The sequence below is a fragment of the Ranitomeya variabilis genome, chromosome 3 (assembly GCF_051348905.1).
Source record: "Ranitomeya variabilis isolate aRanVar5 chromosome 3, aRanVar5.hap1, whole genome shotgun sequence".
NCBI lineage: Eukaryota > Metazoa > Chordata > Amphibia > Anura > Dendrobatidae > Ranitomeya > Ranitomeya variabilis.
The window spans coordinates 377,015,545-377,037,825 of NC_135234.1; the positions used below are offsets into that span (position 1 = coordinate 377,015,545).

General features: G+C 46.3%; 1 long non-coding RNA gene across 1 annotated transcript in view; it reads left to right on the top strand.

Moving 5' to 3' along the window:
• LOC143818244 (uncharacterized) overlaps positions 1-21,753 on the top strand; it is a 60,964-nt gene extending 39,211 nt beyond the window's left edge. The window contains exons 2-3 of the long non-coding RNA XR_013224412.1: positions 20,416-20,568; positions 20,651-21,753. This is a non-coding gene — a long non-coding RNA (uncharacterized LOC143818244). The remainder of the gene's footprint in view (positions 1-20,415; positions 20,569-20,650) is intronic.
• Positions 21,754-22,281: the final 528 nt, after the last annotated feature.

The following is a 22,281-nucleotide window of genomic DNA, read 5'->3' on the forward strand; positions in this document are numbered from 1 at the left end:
TGAGAATTCAGAAGCTGCGATGTCAGGATTCAGCTCTGCAGGTTCCAGTAGTCGTCACATGGACACTTCACTCATATGCGATTTTCACACTTATGGTCCTGTGACACCGAGCTTCTCTTCCTGCTTCTCTCAGTTTTTCACTGAACATTGAGAGCATTAGGGAGAGAAGCTCGTGGGCACATGACTGAGTGTGCAAATCGCATATGTCCTTGGCGGAGGGGGGCACCAAAATGAATTCTTGGCCCCTGGTGCCAGAAACCCTAGATACACCTCTGCTGGTATGCTACTGCGAGCGGCGATTACCGGGTCCGGTGGAGGGAGGTCTGCGCACAGTGCAGCACAGGCAGTGAGGCAGGGACTGAGAATGTGCACAGAGAGAGAATGGAGACCTGGAGACTGCCCATCCTAGTCTACGCCGTAGCCTGGAGCCCTCATTATATGTCAATGGAATATGTCAGTTAATAAATAGTTTTTCTAAAGCTTTATAGTGTAGTTTTAGGTCAGAGGGATGGTTGGCATGAGCTAGCAAGGTGCAGGGACAGGTAGTGATGGTTACTTGTGAACATGTGCGGCAATTGCGGTTTTGCACTTGCGGTGATACAAAAAACACTGCTAGCAGTGTTTTTTTCCATTGCTGCAAGTACCGCATTTGCCGGATTGCGGCAAAACCGCAAGTGCCGCACATGTCCGCAAGTCCCATAGGGAATGAATAAGGCCGAATGCAGTGTTGCCGTAAGTGATCCATTACGCGGCAGATGCGGAAAAACTGCCGGATCTGCTGCAAAAGGCTACTTTCACATCAGCGATTTTTGCCAAAGTCACTGCCGATAGTGTCATACTCACCAAAGGGGGAGGCAGCACTAAAAGTGCCTAGGGCAGCAGAAACTCTAAATACGGCCCTGTGTGGGGGACATTATAACTGTGCTGTGGGGATATCATACTATAGGATATGTGGAGGCATCATTGTATAGGGGTCTGTGGGGGGAATAATACTGTAGCTGAGGGGGACATCATAGTGAATATTTGGGGAGATGTTGTGGATATTACACTGTATGGACGGCTGTGGTCACCATCATACCGTGTAGAGGAACAGTGTGAGAAATGGTTATAGTTTGGAGAGAACAAAGTGGTGGGCAGTATGAGGGCATTGTGTGAAAAGGAGCACAGAATGGATATGGAGAGGGGGCAGTGTGAAACAGGGGCACCGTATGGAGAGAGGTTCGCATGGTGGGTGGACAGTTTGAAGATATAGAGAGTGTAATGGAAAACTAGAGAGGTGTAGCAGTGTGGTGAGTGTAGCGGGTATAGCTCATTAAGGTGGACAGTGCGGAGGCCATATACTATATAAGGCTTATTTAAGTCATAATATGGACAGATATTTTTATGCAGAAGGCATTTTCATAACACTGTTATTTTTAAAGGGCACCATGTTGGGATGTGCTGCAGAAGACTGGATAGGAGGGAATATGGAGAGAGGAGGGAATATGGAGAGACAAGATTTGGATGCTAAAAGTCATGATGTCTGAACAAGACGGAAATGAACAGAAAGAAAAGACTTAATCAGAGAAGAGGTCACCCATAATGTACCTGGATGTAAATGTTTACTTTTGATACTGACTACGTCTCATCAGTACTGTGGTTCCTGGATGGCCCACAGTATAGTAGTCACTGATAACAACAACTCCCAACATCTTCTTTCCATTATTAAGGGCATACTGGGAGTTGTAGGTTCAAGAGATACCAATATATATGGGCCTGACTTAAAAGCATTCAGCTAGTCAGTTTTTAATCATGTGATCTCATAGACCTAATGGAAAAGGGAAGAATTAACTGGGTAGAAAGGCAAAATGAGCAATTGTAAGTACACAGTGCTATATAATATGATGATTGCAATATTTTAAGAAAAATTTTTTTTTGATGGGAGGAAGAGTGCTTCTTTAAAAACAATCTTATATATCCGTATCCCTTTATCTATAATGGGATATGTTTAGTTTCCATTAGAGCATCTAACAAATGATGGACACTTTAATTGAAATCACTCCCTGTTAAGCCTCATCCCTAAAGTACATCACTTTTTTTTTACTTTTGCTGGTATTTTTTTATGAAAAAGGGGGGTTTCTGACCCATTCCTTTAATTGGGTGCTGAGGGTTTATCGGGGTGGGGGCGCTGTCAGCTTCATCTGCCTAGAACACCAAAATACCTTGTTCCAGCCCTACTCCCAGGATACAATTTGACAGTCAGACCCTTAATATGCATTAGATACAAAATGACCTGCTCAAAAAATACCAAGATAGTAGGACCATAAGGTAACCAAAGAAAATGTAGGGACAAACAAAATCCTCCAGAGTGGATTCTCATAGAAAATAATCTACTATATAATTGTCTAAGGGTACTTCCGTCTGTCCTTCTGTCTGTCACCGTTATTCGTTCGCTGATTGGTCTCGGCAGCTGCCTGTCATGGCTGCCGCGACCAATCAGCGACGCGCACAGTCCAGAAAAAAATGGCCGCTTACTCCCCGCACTCACTGCCGGCGCCCGCATACACCGCTCACACAGGGTTAATGCCGGCGGTAACGGACCGCGTTATGCCGCGGGTAACGCACTCCGTTACTGCTGCTATTAACCCTGTGTGTCCCCAACTTTGTACTATTGACGCTGCCTATGCGGCATCAATAGTACAAAATGTAATGTTAAAAATAATAAATAAATAAAAAAAAACTGCTATACTCACCCTCCGCCGCCTTTCTCGCTCCTCGCCACGCTCCCCGGACCGCTCCATTACAAGCGTCAGCTTGCGGTGCGGTCCCGTCCCAGGGCTGGTGTGCGGCAAGGACCTGCCGTGACGTCACGGTCATGTGACCGCGACGTCTTCATAGGTCCTGCTTCCACCAGCCCTGGCACTTGCAATGGAACTCGGCTTCAGGAAAATGGCCGCCGCGATCTCGATCTGCGCATGCGCAGCATCCAGCGGCCATTTTCATTAAGCCGACCACTACCATCTGCACAGGATACCAGGAAGAGAAGAGGCAGGACGCAGAGGAGCAGCGACAAGAATGGTGAGTATGATACACTACAAGGGGCCCTCGGATCGTTAGGTGAGTATGTTTATTTTTTATTTTTTGGCCCTATACGTGCCTCGGTAATATACTACGTCACTGGGCAATATCCTACGTGGCTCTGCTGTATACTACACGGCTGGGCAATATACTACGTGGCTGGGCAATATACTACAAAGCTGTGCAATATACTATGTGGCTCTGTGCAATATACTACGTAGCTGCGCAATATCCTACGTCGCTGTGCTGTATACTACGTCGCTGGGCAATATACTACGTGACTGGGCAATATACTACGTAAATGGGCAATATACTACGTGGCTGGGCAATATACTACGTAAATGGGCAATATACTACGTGGACATGCATACTCTAGAATACCCGATGCGTTAGAATCGGGCCACCATGTAGTTAATTAATAATTGATTTATCCCTCTCTATATATTTCATTGAAATTTGTCTGCACTATGCACTTTACCTAATCTTCACACCATATTCTTGAACAGCCATATTATTTCTATGACTAGTATTGATGATATTATACTCACCTTTATTCCATTTATATTGTCAAATTTTTCTGTCTGTCGGATTATTACTTGATGTGATACCATAATTTCCCACGGGATCAATAAAGTGTATCGTATCGTATCGTATCGTATCGTATTCTGCATAATTTGTATTGTTGAACTTTATGTACCATATCATTATCATGTACAGTGTTTGTGCTTTTTCTCATCATTTTTGTGGTTGTGTTGCATTTCCAATTTTTAATGGTTTTTAATTCTAATTATGTACTTTAATAAAATTATTTTTTATGCGTATCCACTCTGGAGGATTTTGTTTGTCCTTAGTATGCATTAGCAGATGCTGTGTATATGCCCAGGCAGTAATATAGTGTCAATATAGCTTTACAACAGTGATTTACAACATGATTAAAAACAATGTTAAAAATAAAGTTTAAATTACATTAAAAACAATGATACAAAAGAGAAAAGTAATAAACACATTTTTATGATTAGTTTTGTTTAAATAAAAGTTATGAATAGTTAAAATCTAAACACTTTTGTGAACCAAGACAGACTGCCAGCACACCTTTTAAAAGAGGAAGGAGTGAGAAACAGAGTGAGAAAACAAACAGAGGGAGACAGAGAACATTCATGCTGATCTTAACAAGCCTTTACCTCACCACAGAGTTGTGTTCACAGCTACACTTCTCAGTACTGCCGATTCTGTGCTTACTAGGAAATGTATGTTCATGTTATTTCTCATATACACACATAAGACAGCTTATTAACCCCTTTACGCCCTGAGCCTATTTGCACCTTCATGACCAGGCCAAATTGTACAACTCTGACTATTGTCATTTTATGAGGTAATAACTCTGGAACGCTTCAACGGATCCCACTGATTCTGAAAGTATTTTCTCGTGATATCTTGTACTTCATCATAGTGGTAAAATTTCATTAATATAACTTGTGTTTATTTGTGAAAACAATGGAAATGTGACATAAATTCTGAATATGTAGCAATTTTCTAATTTTTTCTTTGTATGCTGTAGTGTAGCGCGATTGGTGCAGTGTGATGGATAGGCAGGGACCACAGGAATGTTCACATCAAACGTGTTTAAAGGGAACCTATCACCCCATTTTTTAAAAATTAGATAAAAATAGTGTGAAATAGGGGCAGAGCTGGGCTTTACATTACTGCCTTTTTGGTGCCTTTACACCCCCGTTAGGCTGCCGAAATACCTTTGTGAAGTGGCCGTTTTCTGCTGTCACTCAAGTTGGTCAGGTCGGATGGGCGTGGTCACAGCGCTGTTTCTCCCCCAGATCAGGCTCATCATTACGTTGGTGGCGTAGTGGTGTGCGCATGTCCAAAGAGAAGATCCACTGCCCAGGAGATTCAAAACAGCGCGGTCTTCGCTAATCGCCGTTTACCGGTGGGCGCGGCCATCTTTCCTGTGGCCGCGCGTGCGCAGATGGAGCGCTCTGCTGCCCGGGGCTTCAGGAAAATGGCCGCGGGATTCCGCGCGTGCGCAGATGGAGATCGCGGCGGCCATTTTCCTGAAGCCCCGGGCAGCAGAGCGCTCCATCTGCGCACACGCGGCCACAGGAAAGATGGCCGCGCCCACCGGTAAACGGCGAATAGCGAAGACCGCGCTGTTTTGAATCTCCTGGGCAGTGGATCTTCTCTTTGGACATGCGCACACCACTACGCCACCAACGTAATGATGAGCCTGATCTGGGGGAGAAACAGCGCTGTGACCACGCCCATCCGACCTGACCAACTTGAGTGACAGCAGAAAACGGCCACTTCACAAAGGTATTTCGGCAGCCTAACGGGGGTGTAAAGGCACCAAAAAGGCACTAATGTAAAGCCCAGCTCTGCCCCTATTTCACACTATTTTTATCTAATCTTTAAAAAACAGGGTGATAGGTTCCCTTTAATGTCCAAACAACTCACAAAGTTAACAGCACACGGTATCCACCGGATCGCAGCTGGGGCGCCATAACAGTCTGTGTCTGAGACCGGTTGCCGAGGGCAACTGCACCACAGAATCACTCTGCAGGGTGCTAGGCATTTGTTCCTCTTGGCTCTGTGTTACCTCACACAGGCTGGACGCTGTAGAGCCACCTGCTCTGCCACTTGCAAACACTGACACACCCAAACCCTTTACTGCAACATTTTTAAACTGGAATCTGTGGTCATGGGCCACTTGTAAAACTCAACTTGGAGGGAGTGAACTGCCCCGCTACCATCCTGTAGTTCACTCCAAAAATAAAAGCCCTTATCGGGTTTTCCTGAGCATTGCCTTGGCCAAATAGCGTGACCAGGTCCACACTTACTTTTATTTTGCCTTGTGATTCACAGGTGTCCTGTTGTGGATACAAGGCACTCTAGCCGATCTAATAGGACTCATTCCATATCCTGGGGGATCTGTATCGACCATAGCATATGATTCCCCTCACTGCCTCACATATCCCCCCCTGTTCAAACTTGTGGGGCTGAACATTTGTCACCATACAGGGCGCCAGTGACAGGGCTTCTGCATTTCCCTACGTGATGTTCCATGATGTTCCACGGTGAAGTTAAAGTTCTGCAGAGAGAGAAACCATCTGGTGACCCGAGCATTCCTCTCCTTGACTTTTCCTATCCATACCACAGGTGAATGATCCATCACCAAGCGAAACGGTCGACCGAGTAAATAATAGCGTAGGGATTCCAAGACCCACTTAATGGCGAGGCACTCCTTCTGCACTACGCTATAATTTTTCTCGGCTGGGGTGAATTTCCTACTTAGGTAGGTGACTGGATCTTCCTCTCCGTTCATCTCCGGCAACAGGACTTCTCCTAGGCCCATGTTAGAGGCATCTGTCTGCACGATGAAGTGTTTCTGCAAGTTGGAGCTAATGAGCATGGGCTGTCCACACAGCGCCACCTTCATGGATTGGTATGCTTCCTCCACCTGGGAGTTCCACCAAACCATGACCAACTTTTTCCCCTTGAGGAGATCGGTTAGGGGTGTTGTTCTCCCCAAAATATTAGGAATAAACCTCAGGTAATACCCGATGATCCTGAGAAATGCTCTCACCTGTTTGGTGGTAACAGGTTGGGGCCAGTTTTGAATCGCCTCAGTTTTATTAATTTGGGGTTTGGTGACCCCACGGCCGATCACGTATCCCAAGAACCAGGCTTCATCGAGCCCTATCGCACATTTCTTGGGATTCGCCGTCATGCCCGTGGATCAGAGCGAATCTACTACTACTTGCACCCAGGACAAGTGGGACTGCCAGTCAGTACTAAAGATGATGTTGTCATCCAAGTACACTGACGCATACATCCGATAGGGTTGTAACACTATGTCCATCAACCTCTGGAACGTAGTTGGTGGGCCATGCAGTCCAAAAGGCAAGATGACATAGTGCTGCAGACCCTCCGATGTTATGAAGGGGGTCTTTTCTTTTGCCGGCTTCTTAAGAGGTACCTGCCAATAACCCTTGGTCAGATCGAGCGTGATAAAGTACTGGGCCTGACCCAGTTGCTCGATCAGCTCGTCCACCCAGGGCATTGGATAAAGATCGAATTTCAACACCTCGTTCAACGTAAGTCATTACTGAACCGTAAGGATCTGTCCGGCATCGGGATCAGTACAATGGGACTAGCCCACTCACTCTGGGACTCCTCAATTACAGCCAGATAAAGTATTTGTTTTACCTCACTCTTGATGGCTTCCACATTCTCTTGTACTAATTTCCACACCTCTCACAGCTGCTGTTTCGAGAGGGTGTCTCCAACCTTTGACTCTCTCTCGGCCTCTGTCCAAGCCGATATCTGAGAGTCCCCAGATGGCATGTCTGGAGTCACTTCCGTAAGCATACACTTCCAGTCCTTCCACGCTTTCAACAGATTGACGTGATACAACGGTTCAGGTTTTCTTTTGCCGAGCTGGTAAAACTCAGTAGTTTACTTGCCCCACTTTTTCCCGAACTTCATATGGCACTTGCCACTTGGCCATAAGTTTGCTTTCGGTAGTAGGCACCAAAACCAACACCCGATCTCCTACTTTAAAGGAGCGGACTGTGGACTTTTTGTTATACACGTGGCCCTGCGCTGCCTGAGCATCCACCAAATGCACTTTTACTATAGGCATGACCGCTGCAATTTGGTCCTGAATATTGGCCACGTGCTGATTGCCACTCTTATGTGGTGTAGATTCCTGCTCCTACGTCTCTTTGGCTACGTCCAGCACACCCCTATGCCATACATTAGCTCAAAGGGTGAAAATCCTGTGGAAGTCTGCGGTACCTCGCGAATGGCGAACATCAAGTAGGGCAACAACATGTCCCAATCCCTTCCATCCTTGGAAGCCACCTTTTTGAGCATGGACTTGAGCGTTTTGTTAATGCGCTCAACTAACCCGTCGGTCTGGGGGTGGTACACCAACATATGCAGCTGCTTTATTTTGAGGAGCCTGCACAGTTCCTTCATCACCTTTGACATGAAAGGAGTCCCCTGATCAGTGAGGATCTCCTTCAGTAGCCCAAGGCGACAGAACATGGCAAACAACTCCCAGGTGATAAGCTTAGCTGAGGTGTGCTGAAGCGGAATGGCGTCCGGGTACTGGGTGGCGTAGTCTACGACTACTAATATGTGTTGGTGGCCCCGGATTTTATCAACCATGTATAATAACTCCTGGTTGATCGCACTACATGGTAGCACCGTTTTCGCACCTGGTTGCTGGGCCACCCCATTTACCTCGATTACTCTTTCCTGTGCAGGGGTCAGAGTGGGATCCTGGAGCTGAGCTGTCCCGAACTTACCAGGGGACACTTCCAGCTTGGGGATTGGTGGGGTCTCCTTGACCTGTACTGCCAATACCTCTAGGGGAAACCCATCAGCGTTTCACTGTGTCCCTAGGTTGGCGACTTCTATGGCAGTTATCCCCAACCCGGGATCTTTGGGTTCCACGCCCAGAATAACCTGTACCCTGGGAGTGTTAACCCTGGTCTCCCACAAGAACCAGAACAGGGGCAAGTCTCTTCCAAACACAGTCCCATATGGAAGGGTCTGCACCACTCCCACCACATGTTGTATTTCTCCACACGGTGTGGAAAACGTAACCTCCACGGTCAGGTACTCTCTGAGTTCCCCACGTATATACACCATCCCCACTTTCCGTCCATTGGGGTTGTCCCTGGCAACAAGGGACCCATGGACCAGAGTCATTAAGCTCCTCGAGTCCAAGAGAGCCTCCATTTGGTACACGTCGACAAGTACTTGGCACAGTTGGGGTTCTCTGCCGGCAGAACCTGTAGTTGCAGTGCAGACGGGCTGGGCGCACGCAGGCATTTGGCGAGTATACCCACACTCCATGGGTTCAGCTGTTAGGGGGAAGTTGGCAACCACATGTCTGGGCCCTTGGCACCACCAACACTTAATAGCTGCTGCACGACTGAACCTTGGGGCCGATTTAGGGGAAACGGGTCTGTTGTCACTCTCACTTTGGGATAACTCCTCAGTATGGGCTCGGTCCTGATTGGCCCCAGTAGAGGGTCGTGGACTTTTCCCAGGCTCCTTGGCGAGTGGGGCCCGACGTGACAGCTGAAGTGGAGCAGTGTCCCGTATAAAGTCCTGAGTTGCCGTATACCACTCAACCAGTCTAACCACCTGGTCCAGAGTGCCCGGGACCCCTTGCCCCACCCAATGCTGTATGGCTGTTGGCAGAGCCCTCACCAGCCGGTCGATGACCACCCTCTCTACCATCTGGACAGGGGTTAAGGTCTCAGGCTGAAGTCATTTTTTTACCAGCTGCAGCAAGTCATGTGCCTGAGACCTGGTGGGACGAGACTCCGCAAAGAACCACTGGTACACCCGCTGATCCCACACATATGTATTAACCCCCAGTTGGGGAAGGATCTCACCTCTCAGCTTCTCATAGTCAAGTGCATCGTCCCGACTGAGGTGCAGGTAGGCCTTCTTTGCATCTCCCGTCAGAAAAGGGGTCACTACTAGGGTTGAGCGAAACGGATCGGACATTTTCAAAAGTCGCCAACTTTCAGCAAAGTCGGGTTTCATGAAACCCGACCCGATCCCACTGTGGGATCGGCCATGCGGTCGGCGATCTTCGCGCCAAAGTCGCGTTTCATATGACGCTTTCCCCGCCATTTTTTCAGCCAATGAAGGAGTGTGGGCAGCGTGATGACATAGGTTCCAGCTTGCTTTGTGCGGCGTCACAGGGGGTAAAACCGCCATCTTAACGTTTGGGACATAGCGAGAGAGAGAGAGACAAAAAAAAATCCCCATTGACCTGCATTGGGTTTCGTGCTTCGGTTGGCCCCGACTTTTCACAATAATCGGGCCGATTTCACATGATCCGACTTTCGAGACAGTCGGGTTTCACGAGACCCGACTCGATCCTAAAGAAGCAAAAGTTGCTCAACCCTAGTCACTACTTCAGCCCACTGAGAAAACGGCAAGCTCTCCCACTCTGCAGTGTGCTCAAACACGGTGAGGAAGGCCTCCATGTTGCCTCAGGACCCATATTCCTCAGCGCTGACCGAACTTTGTACTGGGTCTAAGAACGGATTATGGTCAGTGGTGGGGCCGGTTCTCGCAAAGCTGCAATCTGTTGCATCAATAAATTATTTGTCTGCTGCTGTTGCTGATTATACTGCTGCTGCTGCTTGTGCTGCCATTGCTGAGTGAGGACCAACTTCTTGAAAAGCTGCTCCATTTTGTCTGCAGGCTTGGGCTGCAGTGTTGCAGGCCTAATAACCGGCATGCATCGGGCTTTGGGTATGCCTCAGTTCATACTGCCTGCATTCTACACCATATGTAGTGCAGTGGGGTTGGTGCAGTGTGACAAATAGGCAGGGACCACAGGAAAGTTCACAGCAAATGTGTTTAATGTCCAAACAACTCACACAGTGAATAGCACACGGTATCCTCCGGATCGCAGCCGGAGCGTCACAACAGTCCATATCCGAGACCGGTTGCTGAGGGCGATTGCACCACCGTATCACACTGCGGGATGCTAGGCATTCGCTGCTATTGGCTCTGTGTTACCTCATACAGGCTGGACGCTGCAGAGCCACCTGCTCTGCCACTTGCAAACGAACACTGACACACCCAAACCCTTTACTGCAGGGTTTTTAAACTGGAATCTGTCGCCATGGGCCACTTTTAAGACCCGGCTTGGACGGAGTGAACTTTCCCACTACCATCCTGTAGTTCACTCCAAAAATAAAAGCCCTTAATGGATTTTCCTGAACATTGCCATGGCCAAATAGCTTGACTAGGTCCACACTTACTTTTATTTTGCCTTGTGACTCACAGGCATCCTGCTGTTGACACAAGGCACTCCAGCGGGTCTAATAGGACTCCATCCGCATCCTGGGGGAAACATATCAACCCTTGCATATGATCCCCCTCACTGCCTCACAGTACCCTTAAATCAGAGAGTTATGTCGCAAAAAAAAGTTAATAAATAGTGATGAGCGAGCATGCTCGCCACTACTCGGTACTCACTGCTCGAGATGCTCTGAGCTCGCCGAGTATTTTCATGGTTGCTCGGCGGGAGCTCGGTTCCCCTCCCTGCATTTTTGGTGCTCTTTAGAGAGCCAGTCAACATACACGGATTGTCTACCACACACTGTAATGCCACAGCCATGTTGGTTGTGGCAATACAGTGATTGGCTGGCCGCACAGCGTCATCAGGTCTATATCAGACCTGGCACTGCCATGCTTGTCACAGTCTTCTCTGAAATCAGGCAGTGTAGGGAGAGGTGCTGCTGAGCTAGGGAAAGATTTGCTTGTTTCTTAGTTAGTGTAGGTATACCACAATACTGTATATTATACACATATCCATCTCAACTAACAGTCCTTCTGAGAACTAATCCAGCTGCATAGATATCAGTGCAAGGCAGGCAGGCAGTGTATGTGGCAGACTGCATTGCATATATATATATTTCTAGACATATTCCCAGGTATCAGGGGCCAGGAATATTTTTTTTTGGATCGTAATCCTAATTATTTGCTGAAAAAGCAATCCAGAGAACACTGTTTTTCTGCTTCATTTGCTTGTTGGCATTGCAGAATACAGCCAGATCCTTTCCATATTACAGCGCTAAAAATCCATCTATTTAAAACTGTGGTTTGTCTGTCACACAAATCACATAGTGTGCTCAAAATTCTGCCATTTCTGGCTTCCATTTAAATTTTGTTGCAGTGTGTTAGCGAAGTTATTGACACCAGTTTGCTGCTAAAAATAGTTACCTACAGGCCAGCTATTTAAAACTGTGGTTTGTCCGTCACACGGATCACATATAACTGCGCTCCAAATTCAGTCATTTGTATTGAAAGTGGAAAACAGGACGGGATAGTGATGGTGATGGTGCATGCAGAGGCAGAGGCCATGGGCAAGCTGAAACTATGCCACAACAAACACCCACATCTTCTCACATGACCTTCCTGTCCCGATCACTAAGGGAACCCCAGCACACCACTATTGAACCCAAAAGGTTGTTAGTTGGATAGCGGATAATGCTTCCAGTGACTTTGCCACCACCACTCCCACCCTGTCTTCCACACGGGCAAGTCTCAGTAGCCGTGAGTCTGGACCGCATATTCCTCATCCTGATCCTCCTTCCTCCCACCATGCCGAGTGTCCGGAGACAACTGATCCCACACTTGGACACTCCGATGAGCTGTTCGCTTTTCCATTTATAGATTCAGGCCTCTCATCCGGTCCACTTGCAGTGGGGCAAGAGGAGATCACATGTAGCGATGACCAAATATTTGAGCAGCCATGGTCACACAAAGGCGACGGTGGGAAAGTGTCACAAAAGGTGGACGATGATGAGACACAATTGCTAGAAAGTCAGGAGGAGTACCAGGGTGCAGAAGTGGAAGATGAGGTGGTGGATGATATAGTAACTGACCCAACCTGGCAGGAGGACATGCAGAGCGAGCACAGCAGCACACAAGGGGAGGGATGTGTAGCACCGTAACAGGCAGGAAGAAGTGTGTGGCCGCAGACAGAAGGCGGGCAACCATTCCCCGGAGCACCAACATGACGGAAGTTGCCAGTACAACTGTTAGGTATTCCCGAGTCTGGTTGTTTTTTAAAGGCTCTGCCGATAACCCCAAAAATGCCATTTGCACCACCTTCCAGACCAGCATCAGCAGGGGTAGCAAAACTACCAGCCTGAACACCACCTACATGATCAGGCACATGTCAGCAAAGCACCCGACTGTGAGCAGAAGAGGGCAGTTGTTGACTACCAGCATCAACAAGGCTGTCGGTATTCAGTTCAGACTCCACACATAAGACCTCAAGAGAGGACATGGAAGTCAGACATATGTACCATCCTCTAATACTTTGAGGACTCCACCAAGATGGTGAGCGGCAATGATGCCATAATTAGCATCACTGTCCTTCTTCTCTGTGTTCTGAAACACTCTCTGCTCACAATGAGAGAGGATGCATTGCAGGCGGAGCACGATGAGATAGAGCAAGCAACCATACAGGGTGATTACACACAGCCCAGCCTCATGTCATCCCAATGTGGATTGGGTGAGAAAGAGGAGGAGGAAGAACAGAAGCTAGTTTCATGCGCTATAGATGGTACTACCTGCACAACTGTCATACCATCTGTTCAGCGTGGATGGCCTGAGGACAGGGAGGAGGATGAGGAGGAGGAAAGCATGGTCAGTCGTCCTCTTGGTGAGGACACGGAAGTCTTGCCTGTTAGCAGCCTGGCATGCATGGCTTAATTTATGTTACGCTGCCTTTCCCGTGATCCCACGTTCTCAAAATTTTGGGTGACAGTCATTACTGGTTGGTGACACTTCTAGACTCACGCTACAAGGAGAACTTTCTATCTCTTATTCCCAAGGCAGACATGTCTACTAAAATGGGCAGTAATGGGGCAGAAGGCCCTAGTTGCGGAATTATTAAAAAAATTCCCATCTGAAAATGCTGGCAGCAGGAGTCCCAGTTTTGTTAGACAACCAAGCAGTACAGGCGAGAGATCAGGACCTGTGGAAGCACAGTTAGCGTGAAACAGCTGTCGTCCGTCTTAATTTCACGTTCTCTCTGTCTGAAACTGCACATGTCGCAATAAAGGATTGTTTTTACCAGGATTGGTGAGTGCATACCATTTTTTCTTTTTAATTGTACAGGCGAGAGAGATAACTCCAATCCAGCAGAGGCAGGGGAACAAGAGTTTTCTCTGACCCTCCCATCACACAGGCCCTGAGGCATGGGATACTCTCACAAGGAGTGCAAAGTTTGGGAAGATGCTGAAGGAGTTTTAGTGCCCCTGGTGGAATTATAACTGATAAGCACATCTGCCTGTCAACTGAAAGTGTGGACAGGCTGACTCTTAAAAAAATGAACAAGGGCTGGATTGGGCCAGACATCTCAACACCACCGAATGATAACAGCGTAACATAAACTCAAATCCAGTGTCTTTTTTGAGGCGTCTATTCCCATGCACCTCTTCACACCCACACATGGGTATACGCTTCCTGATTTTGGCTATTTGCTGTTGTCCTTCTCCTTCTTCTCATCCTCATCCTCCACCACCATATCACCAGGGTGACCGTGGTCTGTGATGCAACACCCACATAATTATTTTAAAGGGTGTTTATGATGCCCGTAAAAAAAAATTGTTATACAGTATGTTCATGTATACCCCCCAGGGGTAAATGTTTGTCAGCCCATACACTTAGTGCATGGACATAACAAGTATAGGAGACTCGCTCCATTCTAATGGGAACATTTTTTTATGAAGCCCTCCTTCACGTCTCTTCCAAGGGACATTGGAGTGCCTCAAAATTTTTGGCAGCCCTTGCATTCACTGCATAGGAAAACCCTATAGGAGACCCACTTCCTAATAATGGGAACATTGTTTTCAGGAGGCCCTCTGACCTCTATGTCTCTTCCAAGGGGCATTGGAGTTCCTCTAAATTTTTGGCAGCTGTTGCTTCATTGCATAGGAAAACACTGTGGGAGACCCACTACCTAATAATGCGAACATTTTTTTATGATGCCCTCCTCTGTCTCTTCAAAGGGGCATTGGAGTGCCTCCAAATTTTTGGCAGCCCTTGCATTCACTGCATAGGAAAACACTATGGGAGATCCACTTCCTAATGGGAACATTGTTTTCAGGAGGCCCTCTGACCTCAACGTCTCTTCCAAGGAGCATTGGAGTTCCTCCAAATTTTTGGCAGCCGTTGCTTCACTGCATAGGCAAACACTATTGGAGACTTACTTCCTAATAATGGGAACATTTTGATCAGAGGGCCCTCCTGTACGTCACTTCAAAGGGGTATTGGGGTGTGTCCAAATTTTGGGCAGCCCTGCCACTCACTGCATATGCAATAACAGTATAGGATACCTACTGTTTAATAATGGGAACAACAAAGCATATCCGGCTGATGGCTCTCTAAAAATTGTGAGGGCCGACTGCTGGCCCTTTAAGAATAGAAAAGGCTGCCTGATGGCCCTATAAAAATAGGCTTTGTGACTTTCAGAGTCCCTCCTTCATAAATGAAACAGGATGTGTCACACACCACATGGTCAGATAAGGTTGTAAAATGTTAAAATGACATTTCCAAGTGAATGCATTTTTCTTGGTTGAAAGCAATGCTAAAGTACAAAAATGCATCAAAAACGCAACTTGCGAACATAGCCCAAGGTGTGGAGGAGCATTTTTGTTTTTGGTTATTTATTTTGATTATATACAAGTCATTACCATGGAAAGGATGTTCCTTAACATATTTCCCAGGAAAATCCATTTTGGCATTGTGAGACTGCAAAAGTAGCGTAAAACTCTGACAACATTGTTCACAGCAGTGATGTTCTGCCTTCGTCAATGTATGATGCTGTGTGGATTCCAGCATACAAATAAACCTTTCATCCACTTCTCAGTAAACAGGCTGTATGGATTCTTAAGTCTATATTTATTGAGATGATAATGTGAACGATAACAGATGATAATGGATGACAATGGTGGATGATATTGGTAAAAACTGCAAAGAATAAACAGCATATCAGCACTGGCAAATTACAACAGCATTATACAGGGTACTTAGCATCAGTAACTGGGACATTACAGCAACTGTACGGTAGCAGTATAATACAGAGATGCAGTAATCATAGCTATCTAAGGCAAAGTTCATTTAGCTAGCACTACTCTATTCTATACAGAAATGGATCTATCTGTATGCAGTGCAAAGAGCATTACAAGGATACAGAGCACAATATACACTACACGGTGGCTGTGGAGCGGCCCCCCCAGATGCAGGACGGCGGGGTACTCGGTACCGGGTCTATCGGTTCTGAAGATGTCACGGTGGCCTGACCCGGTCCGTGGTCCTGCTAAGGGGCACCCAGTAAAAGGTGTAGGTGGTGGTGTAGGTCGCAGTAAATAACGAGTTCAACAAAACCCAGCACTCAACTTTGCGGTGAGAAACTATAGAATTTATTGATCCCAATGCGTGATTAAGACGTTTCGGTCCCTACACGGGGCCTTCATCAGTAACGTACAGAGGGATGTGTAGTAAGAAGGACGGCTATGGAAGCCTAGTAGCATGGATGTAACTATGGAATGAGGGATACCGCGACTCCACAGGACACAGGCTTTGTCCCTAACCTAAGTGGTAACCCTCATTCCATAGTTACATCCATGCTACTAGGCTTCCATAGCCGTCCTTCTTACTACACATCCCTCTGTACGTTACTGATGAAGGCCCCGTGTAGGGACCGAAACGTCTTAATCACGCATTGGGATCAATAAATTCTATAGTTTCTCACCGCAAAGTTGAGTGCTGGGTTTTGTTGAAATTGATTACTACGGTTTGGGAACCTACCCATGCACCTTTTAGTTGCTGTGCACACGCTTTTCTGTTACTTGCAGTAAATAACGAGGACACAGGGTTGCAGTCTCTTTACCTCTTTACTGAAGGCTTCGGCATCTGCAATCCAAAGCACTGCTAACAGGGCTGGCTGAGACCGGCCGGTCCGAAGGCACATCCAGAGTTCCCTTTACAGGTGGAAATCAGTGCCTACCTACTAGTGCCTGGGTGTTGTAGTACTTCCCTGCTGAGCACCACGGGATAGTCCTCACAACTGTCGTGTATGTTTCTGTTCTTTCTCTCCGTCCCCCAGATGATATGGATAGGATGCACCCGTATGACGGGGTAGGCCTGGAGTTATTTTATAGGGACCCTAGAGACGCCCCTCTCCCACAATTGCCTCCGTTGTCTTCATTAGGTGATTTAGGTGAGGCAGCAAACCTATAATTAACTGCCCTGCCGTTGGTTTGAAGTAATGCATGGAGCCCAATACTTCCTCGGCGTTCCGGCCACCGGCTACGCGTCTCAGTAGGATGTTGCCGATCTTGGGGCATGACTCCTACTGGTTCTATCGCCTTTGTGCTGTGATCTCGTTTCTCACTTCTCCACAATATACTTTGCTTCGTGTCCTTTCTTAGGATGCCGCCGCAATGAAGTGCAGGCGCGGCTCCGTAACGATCTGTCCTGTTCACTAGGCCTCTGCCAGGATCCCACCCCTGACAGGGACCCCCCTGGATCTTCCCAAACAATGCTCTTCTCTCACAAGATGTTACCTGGGCAAAACCTAGTCAGCTTCTCACTAACTTCCTATCCAACACCCAGTTTTACCAAAGTGTGAGGAGTGGCCTAATACATAGCACCTTTGCTCCCCCTGGTTGCCAGAGTGTGAAGTGTAATGTGTGACTGTGATACCTGGTCAGGTGAACTCCTTTAGTGCCATCAGACGTACCATTACTCCCCTTAGTGGCGGAGCGACAGTACTGCAACGACCAGGACTCTGGGGCGCTGCAGCTGCATAAGGCCAGGGTCACACTGGTGACTTAAACGGATGAGTGCAATGCGATTTAAAATCGCATTGCACTCGGACCAATGTTAAATTATGGGGCAGCTCCCAGCAGCCGACTTTTTGTCGGCCGTTTTCCTTGGTCCGAGACAATCGCAGCATGCTGCGATTGTCACCGATTATATCGGTTCAGACTCGCCAATGCAAGTCTATGTGTGCGATGAAAAATCGGATTACAAACGGACCACAAGTGTGACTTGCGAATAAATCGCAAGACTTCAACAGGTGACAGGAAATTGCATCAGGTATTGTCAGGAAGCTTTGGCATGCAAATTACCCAGGAACAGATAAAAAAAAAGGAACAACGCTTCCACGGATTCCTACAAGCATGTCGACGCTTATTAACGTCGAGATGCTCATAGTTCAGGTCCAAGAGAGGCCTGAACTATGGGACCAGAGAGATGCCCACTATGCCGACCGGGCATGCAAGGAGTCAGCGTGGAGAAGAATTTGTTGCCACATGTTCCCAGGTTATGCAGACAGATCTCGGGAGGAGCAGGAGAGAATTAGTAAGTAAGGCTGGTTTCACACTTGCGTTTTGATCTGCAGCATTTAAAAAAAAAACACATGTGGTGAAAAAACGCATGTAAACGCGGCAAAACGCCGCGTTTTTTAGTTTTGCATGCAGAAAAAAAAACGCAGCGTTTTGCCGCGTTTACATGCATTTTTTCATGCGTTTGCGTTTTTTAAACGCATGCTGAGAAGTGTGTGACAGCTGCCAATCATCAAAATCAACTAGAAAACCCACTATAAATAGAAATAGCTAGGGTTAGGGTTATGGATAGGGTTAGGGTCAGGATCCCTAGGGTTAGGGTTAAGGGTAGCTTTTTATTAGAATGTCCTGGTCACCAGGTCACTGATAAGCCACCCCCCACCATCAAGGTGATAAAGGGATCGAAACCCTAACCCTGACAAGCCACCATCCACCATCAAGGTGATAAAGGGATACTAACCCTAACCCTACCCCTAACCCTGACAAGCCACCATCCACCATCAAGGTGATAAAGGGATACTAAACCTAACCCTAACCCTAACCCTGACAAGCCACCCCCCACCATCAAGGTGATAAAGGGATCCAAACCCTAACCCTAACCCTAACCCTGACAAGCCACCCCCCACCATCAAGGTGATAAAGGGATCCAAACCCTAACCCTGACAAGCCACCCCCCACCATCAAGGTGATAAAGGGATCCTAACCCTAACCCTACCCCTAACCCTAACCCTAGGGATCCTAGGGATCCATAGGAATTGGCTATTATGTTGACCTGGTGACCAGGACATTCTTCTAATAAAAAGCTTTGTTCAATGTGGACACCCCAAGATATACGGTATTGCTATAGAGTACTAAAAATATAAACTCGTAGAGTATTGACTGTCATATAGGGTTAGGGGTAGGGTTAGGGTTAGGGGTAGGGTTAGGGTTTGGATCCCTTTATCACCTTGATGGTGGGGGGTGGCTTGTCAGGGTTAGGGGTAGGGGTAGGGTTAGGGTTAGGGGTAGGGTTAGGGTTAGGGTTTTCTTGTTTTTTCTTGTGCTTAGGGTTAGGATTTTCTTGTTTTTTCTTGTGTTTTCTTGTGTTTTTCTATAAAAACGCATGAGTTTTCAACGCAAGCAAATGCATGTGCTTAAAAACGCATGCGTTTACATAGACAGCAATGCATTTTTTTGCCGCGAATAAACGCATGCGTTTTTTTGCGGCAAAAAAACGCCGCTAGAAATTACTACAGGTTGCATTTCTGCAACTAAACGCACGCATCAAAAAACGCATGCGTTGCCGAAAACGCGTCAAAACGCATGCAAAAAAACGCATGCGTTTTTTAATGTTAAGTATAGAAAAAAAAACGCATGCGTTTTTTAGCGCTAAAACGCTGCAGATCAAAACGCAAGTGTGAAACCAGCCTAAAATAATACACACCAAAAGAAAATGCTAAACGGCACTAATAATTATAATATCAACTTTATTAAGGAACAGGTAAAACCAACACATAAAAAATGAGACACCACAGAGAACAGACACAGCTGGCAGGGATGGCTGGAAACTAAGTGGCTAACATAGAACAACCACCTCCCAATATAATATTAAGGCAGATAGTAATAGCATTCAACCAGTACCAGAGTATAGCTACCGATATGGTGACTGACAAAAAAGTGCAAAAGTGCGAATCATACAATAGTAACAATTAATAAATATTCACAAATGTGATGTAGTACCAAGTGGTATACTATATACTATAAAAGTATGTAAAAGGCATCAGTCAACATATCGGAAAGTATAACATACATCCATTAGTAAATACCAGGAGGAACATATTTACCTAGTAGGTGCCACCAGCCAGGGACCCGACCACACCCGACGCACGTTTCGCTAAGGAAAGCTTCGTCCAGCCTAAAATAATGTCAAAATGTTCAAATTTTACTTTTAAAATGTTTCTGCAAACTTAAATGTACAATATTCATGTTATATAGGATTTGAAAAATATCACCTCCTATTCAGCTAAACCCTTTAAAAAGTAAGACACTAGATTGTTATGTGGTAATCTTTCCACAATATAATTTATAGATCCATGTATGTTGTCCCCATTACTTTTTTATGCAGTAATTACCAAATTTAGCACACAACAAATGTGTTTCTTTTCTTGTTGATGTTTTGCCCATATCTTAGTCAGTATATAGGTGAATGCTTTAGCCTTAAGTAATAATAGATGTCCTTACCTATACCTCAAAACCTCATCATTGTAGTAATTTTCCTTTAAAGTATGTTGTGATGAAGGTCCTTTTTCGCCCTGATATAGTTACTACTTTTGGATTATTTTTCGGGAGCCGTTAAAAAAAAAAACGATCATTTTTGTATTGAATGCAAAGTAAATGTTTTTATGCTCAGAACATATCCATATTTGTGGTTAAAACACTGGTGTTTTGTGTTACATTGCAGTGAATGATGTGACAAGGCATTGGCGCAGCTGTAGGGACTCATATAGGAGGGAGAGACAGCTGCGGTGCGGAGTGGAGCGGATGCAACCAACAAGAGGAAATACCTCTACTTTGACCGCCTGAATTTCCTTGCTCCAGTGATGGCTCTGAGACCGTAAGTGCATGCCTTTATAAAGGTTAGATTCTATTTTGGTGTCAACTAGTAATGTTTTTTTTTCATTTTATAATAAATATAGCACCGAGTCAAACCTTACAGAGAGGGAGACGGCTTCTGACTCCGAGGTGCAAATAGATCCAGTGGGTGATGTTGATGAACAGGCTGGTCCTTCTTCATGACTTTCACGATGCACCCAAGCGCCACCACCAAGATCACCACCACCACCGGAATCTGCAAGCCAGGCAGCACATCCAGAGGAACAGGGCATCAGTAGCAGCCCCACCATGCCTCTGGATGCCTCTCCCCAGGTTTCAGCCATCCCACGGCGACCCCAGAGAAGGAGAGAAGTAGCAGCTTCTGGCACAAGGAGGCAGGTGGACAGAGGTGTTTTAGATTATTTGTCCACAGCTGCTCATGATGATGGGGAGGAGGCTTATGGACGCGGTCTGGCACGGTATCTTAGAGCTATTCCCCGTGAGTACAGGCTGCATTCAAGAGGGGCAATACAAATAGCCCTGGACGCCGGCACCCCACCAAATAATCCCAGCGCTGTATTTAATATTTTAGAAAGGTGTCAGCTTTCAAATGATAATCAAATACATACGCTGGGAAACCAACAAGTGCAGGGTGAATCAGCCTCTCATCCTCCTCCCGCTCCTCCTCCTCCTGCACGCATGCCAACACCTCCGCCTCAGCCATCAATCATAACAAATGTGCCTCAACAGGTCCAATATATGGGCCAGAGTGCACATGCCCATTATGGCCACTTGAATATACCCAATGTTGTAGGCTGGCCACAACATGGGTATGGGCGACATAGCCATATTGGGGGATACAGTCACATTGGGCAGCCCTACACTCAGGACAACACCATTTTCCAAATTATCCTTACCAAAACCCACAACTGGATCCTGGCAGAATCCAACAGAATACAGGTCTGTCTGCCAGCACACATGGTGACACTGAGGTTGTCCAGCAACATAGCCAAACCACACAATCTGGACCACCGCCTTCTCCACCCCCGACCTACCATCAGTTGTAGGATTTGTTTTGTGACACAGTGAGTGCCTTAAATTTGTACAAAGGATATTTTGATGTTATGTTTTATATTTTTTTAAGAAAAATGTGATTGTAACATTATGCCATATGTTTAAAATATGTTTGTTTTTTTTCTAAATAAGAATTAAACATTTTAATTCACAATGACTGCTTGATGATGTTAGAACATGTTATGTACTTTTTTAGATGAAGCTAACAGGAGAGCAGTAGCAAAACAACAACAAATAAAAGGTCAAGTTTAAATATTTTATGATAGCAAAATCAAAAAACACTACATAGATAATGCATCCTCTTGCCAGGAAGTAGCACCCTGAAGTGAAACAAAATAAGTTGTGAAAACATCATGTACTTTAAGTCCAGAGAGGGGTCGACAGGAAGGGATCACATGTGTCCTAGGCCTATTCACATTGCCAGACACAATATCAGCACCATCAGATGAGGAGCATTCATGTATTCTGGTGAAGTTGTGTAGGACCTCACATGCTTGGATTACCACATTTACATTAGCTTCACTCAGCTGAATGGCTGACTGGAGTACCCGCCACTTAGCACAAAGAATCCCAAAGGCGCACTCCACCAGTCGTCGAGCACGTGATAGGCGCAAGTTAAATATTCGGCGCCAGTGGTCAAGGTTTCTACGGGAATATGGCC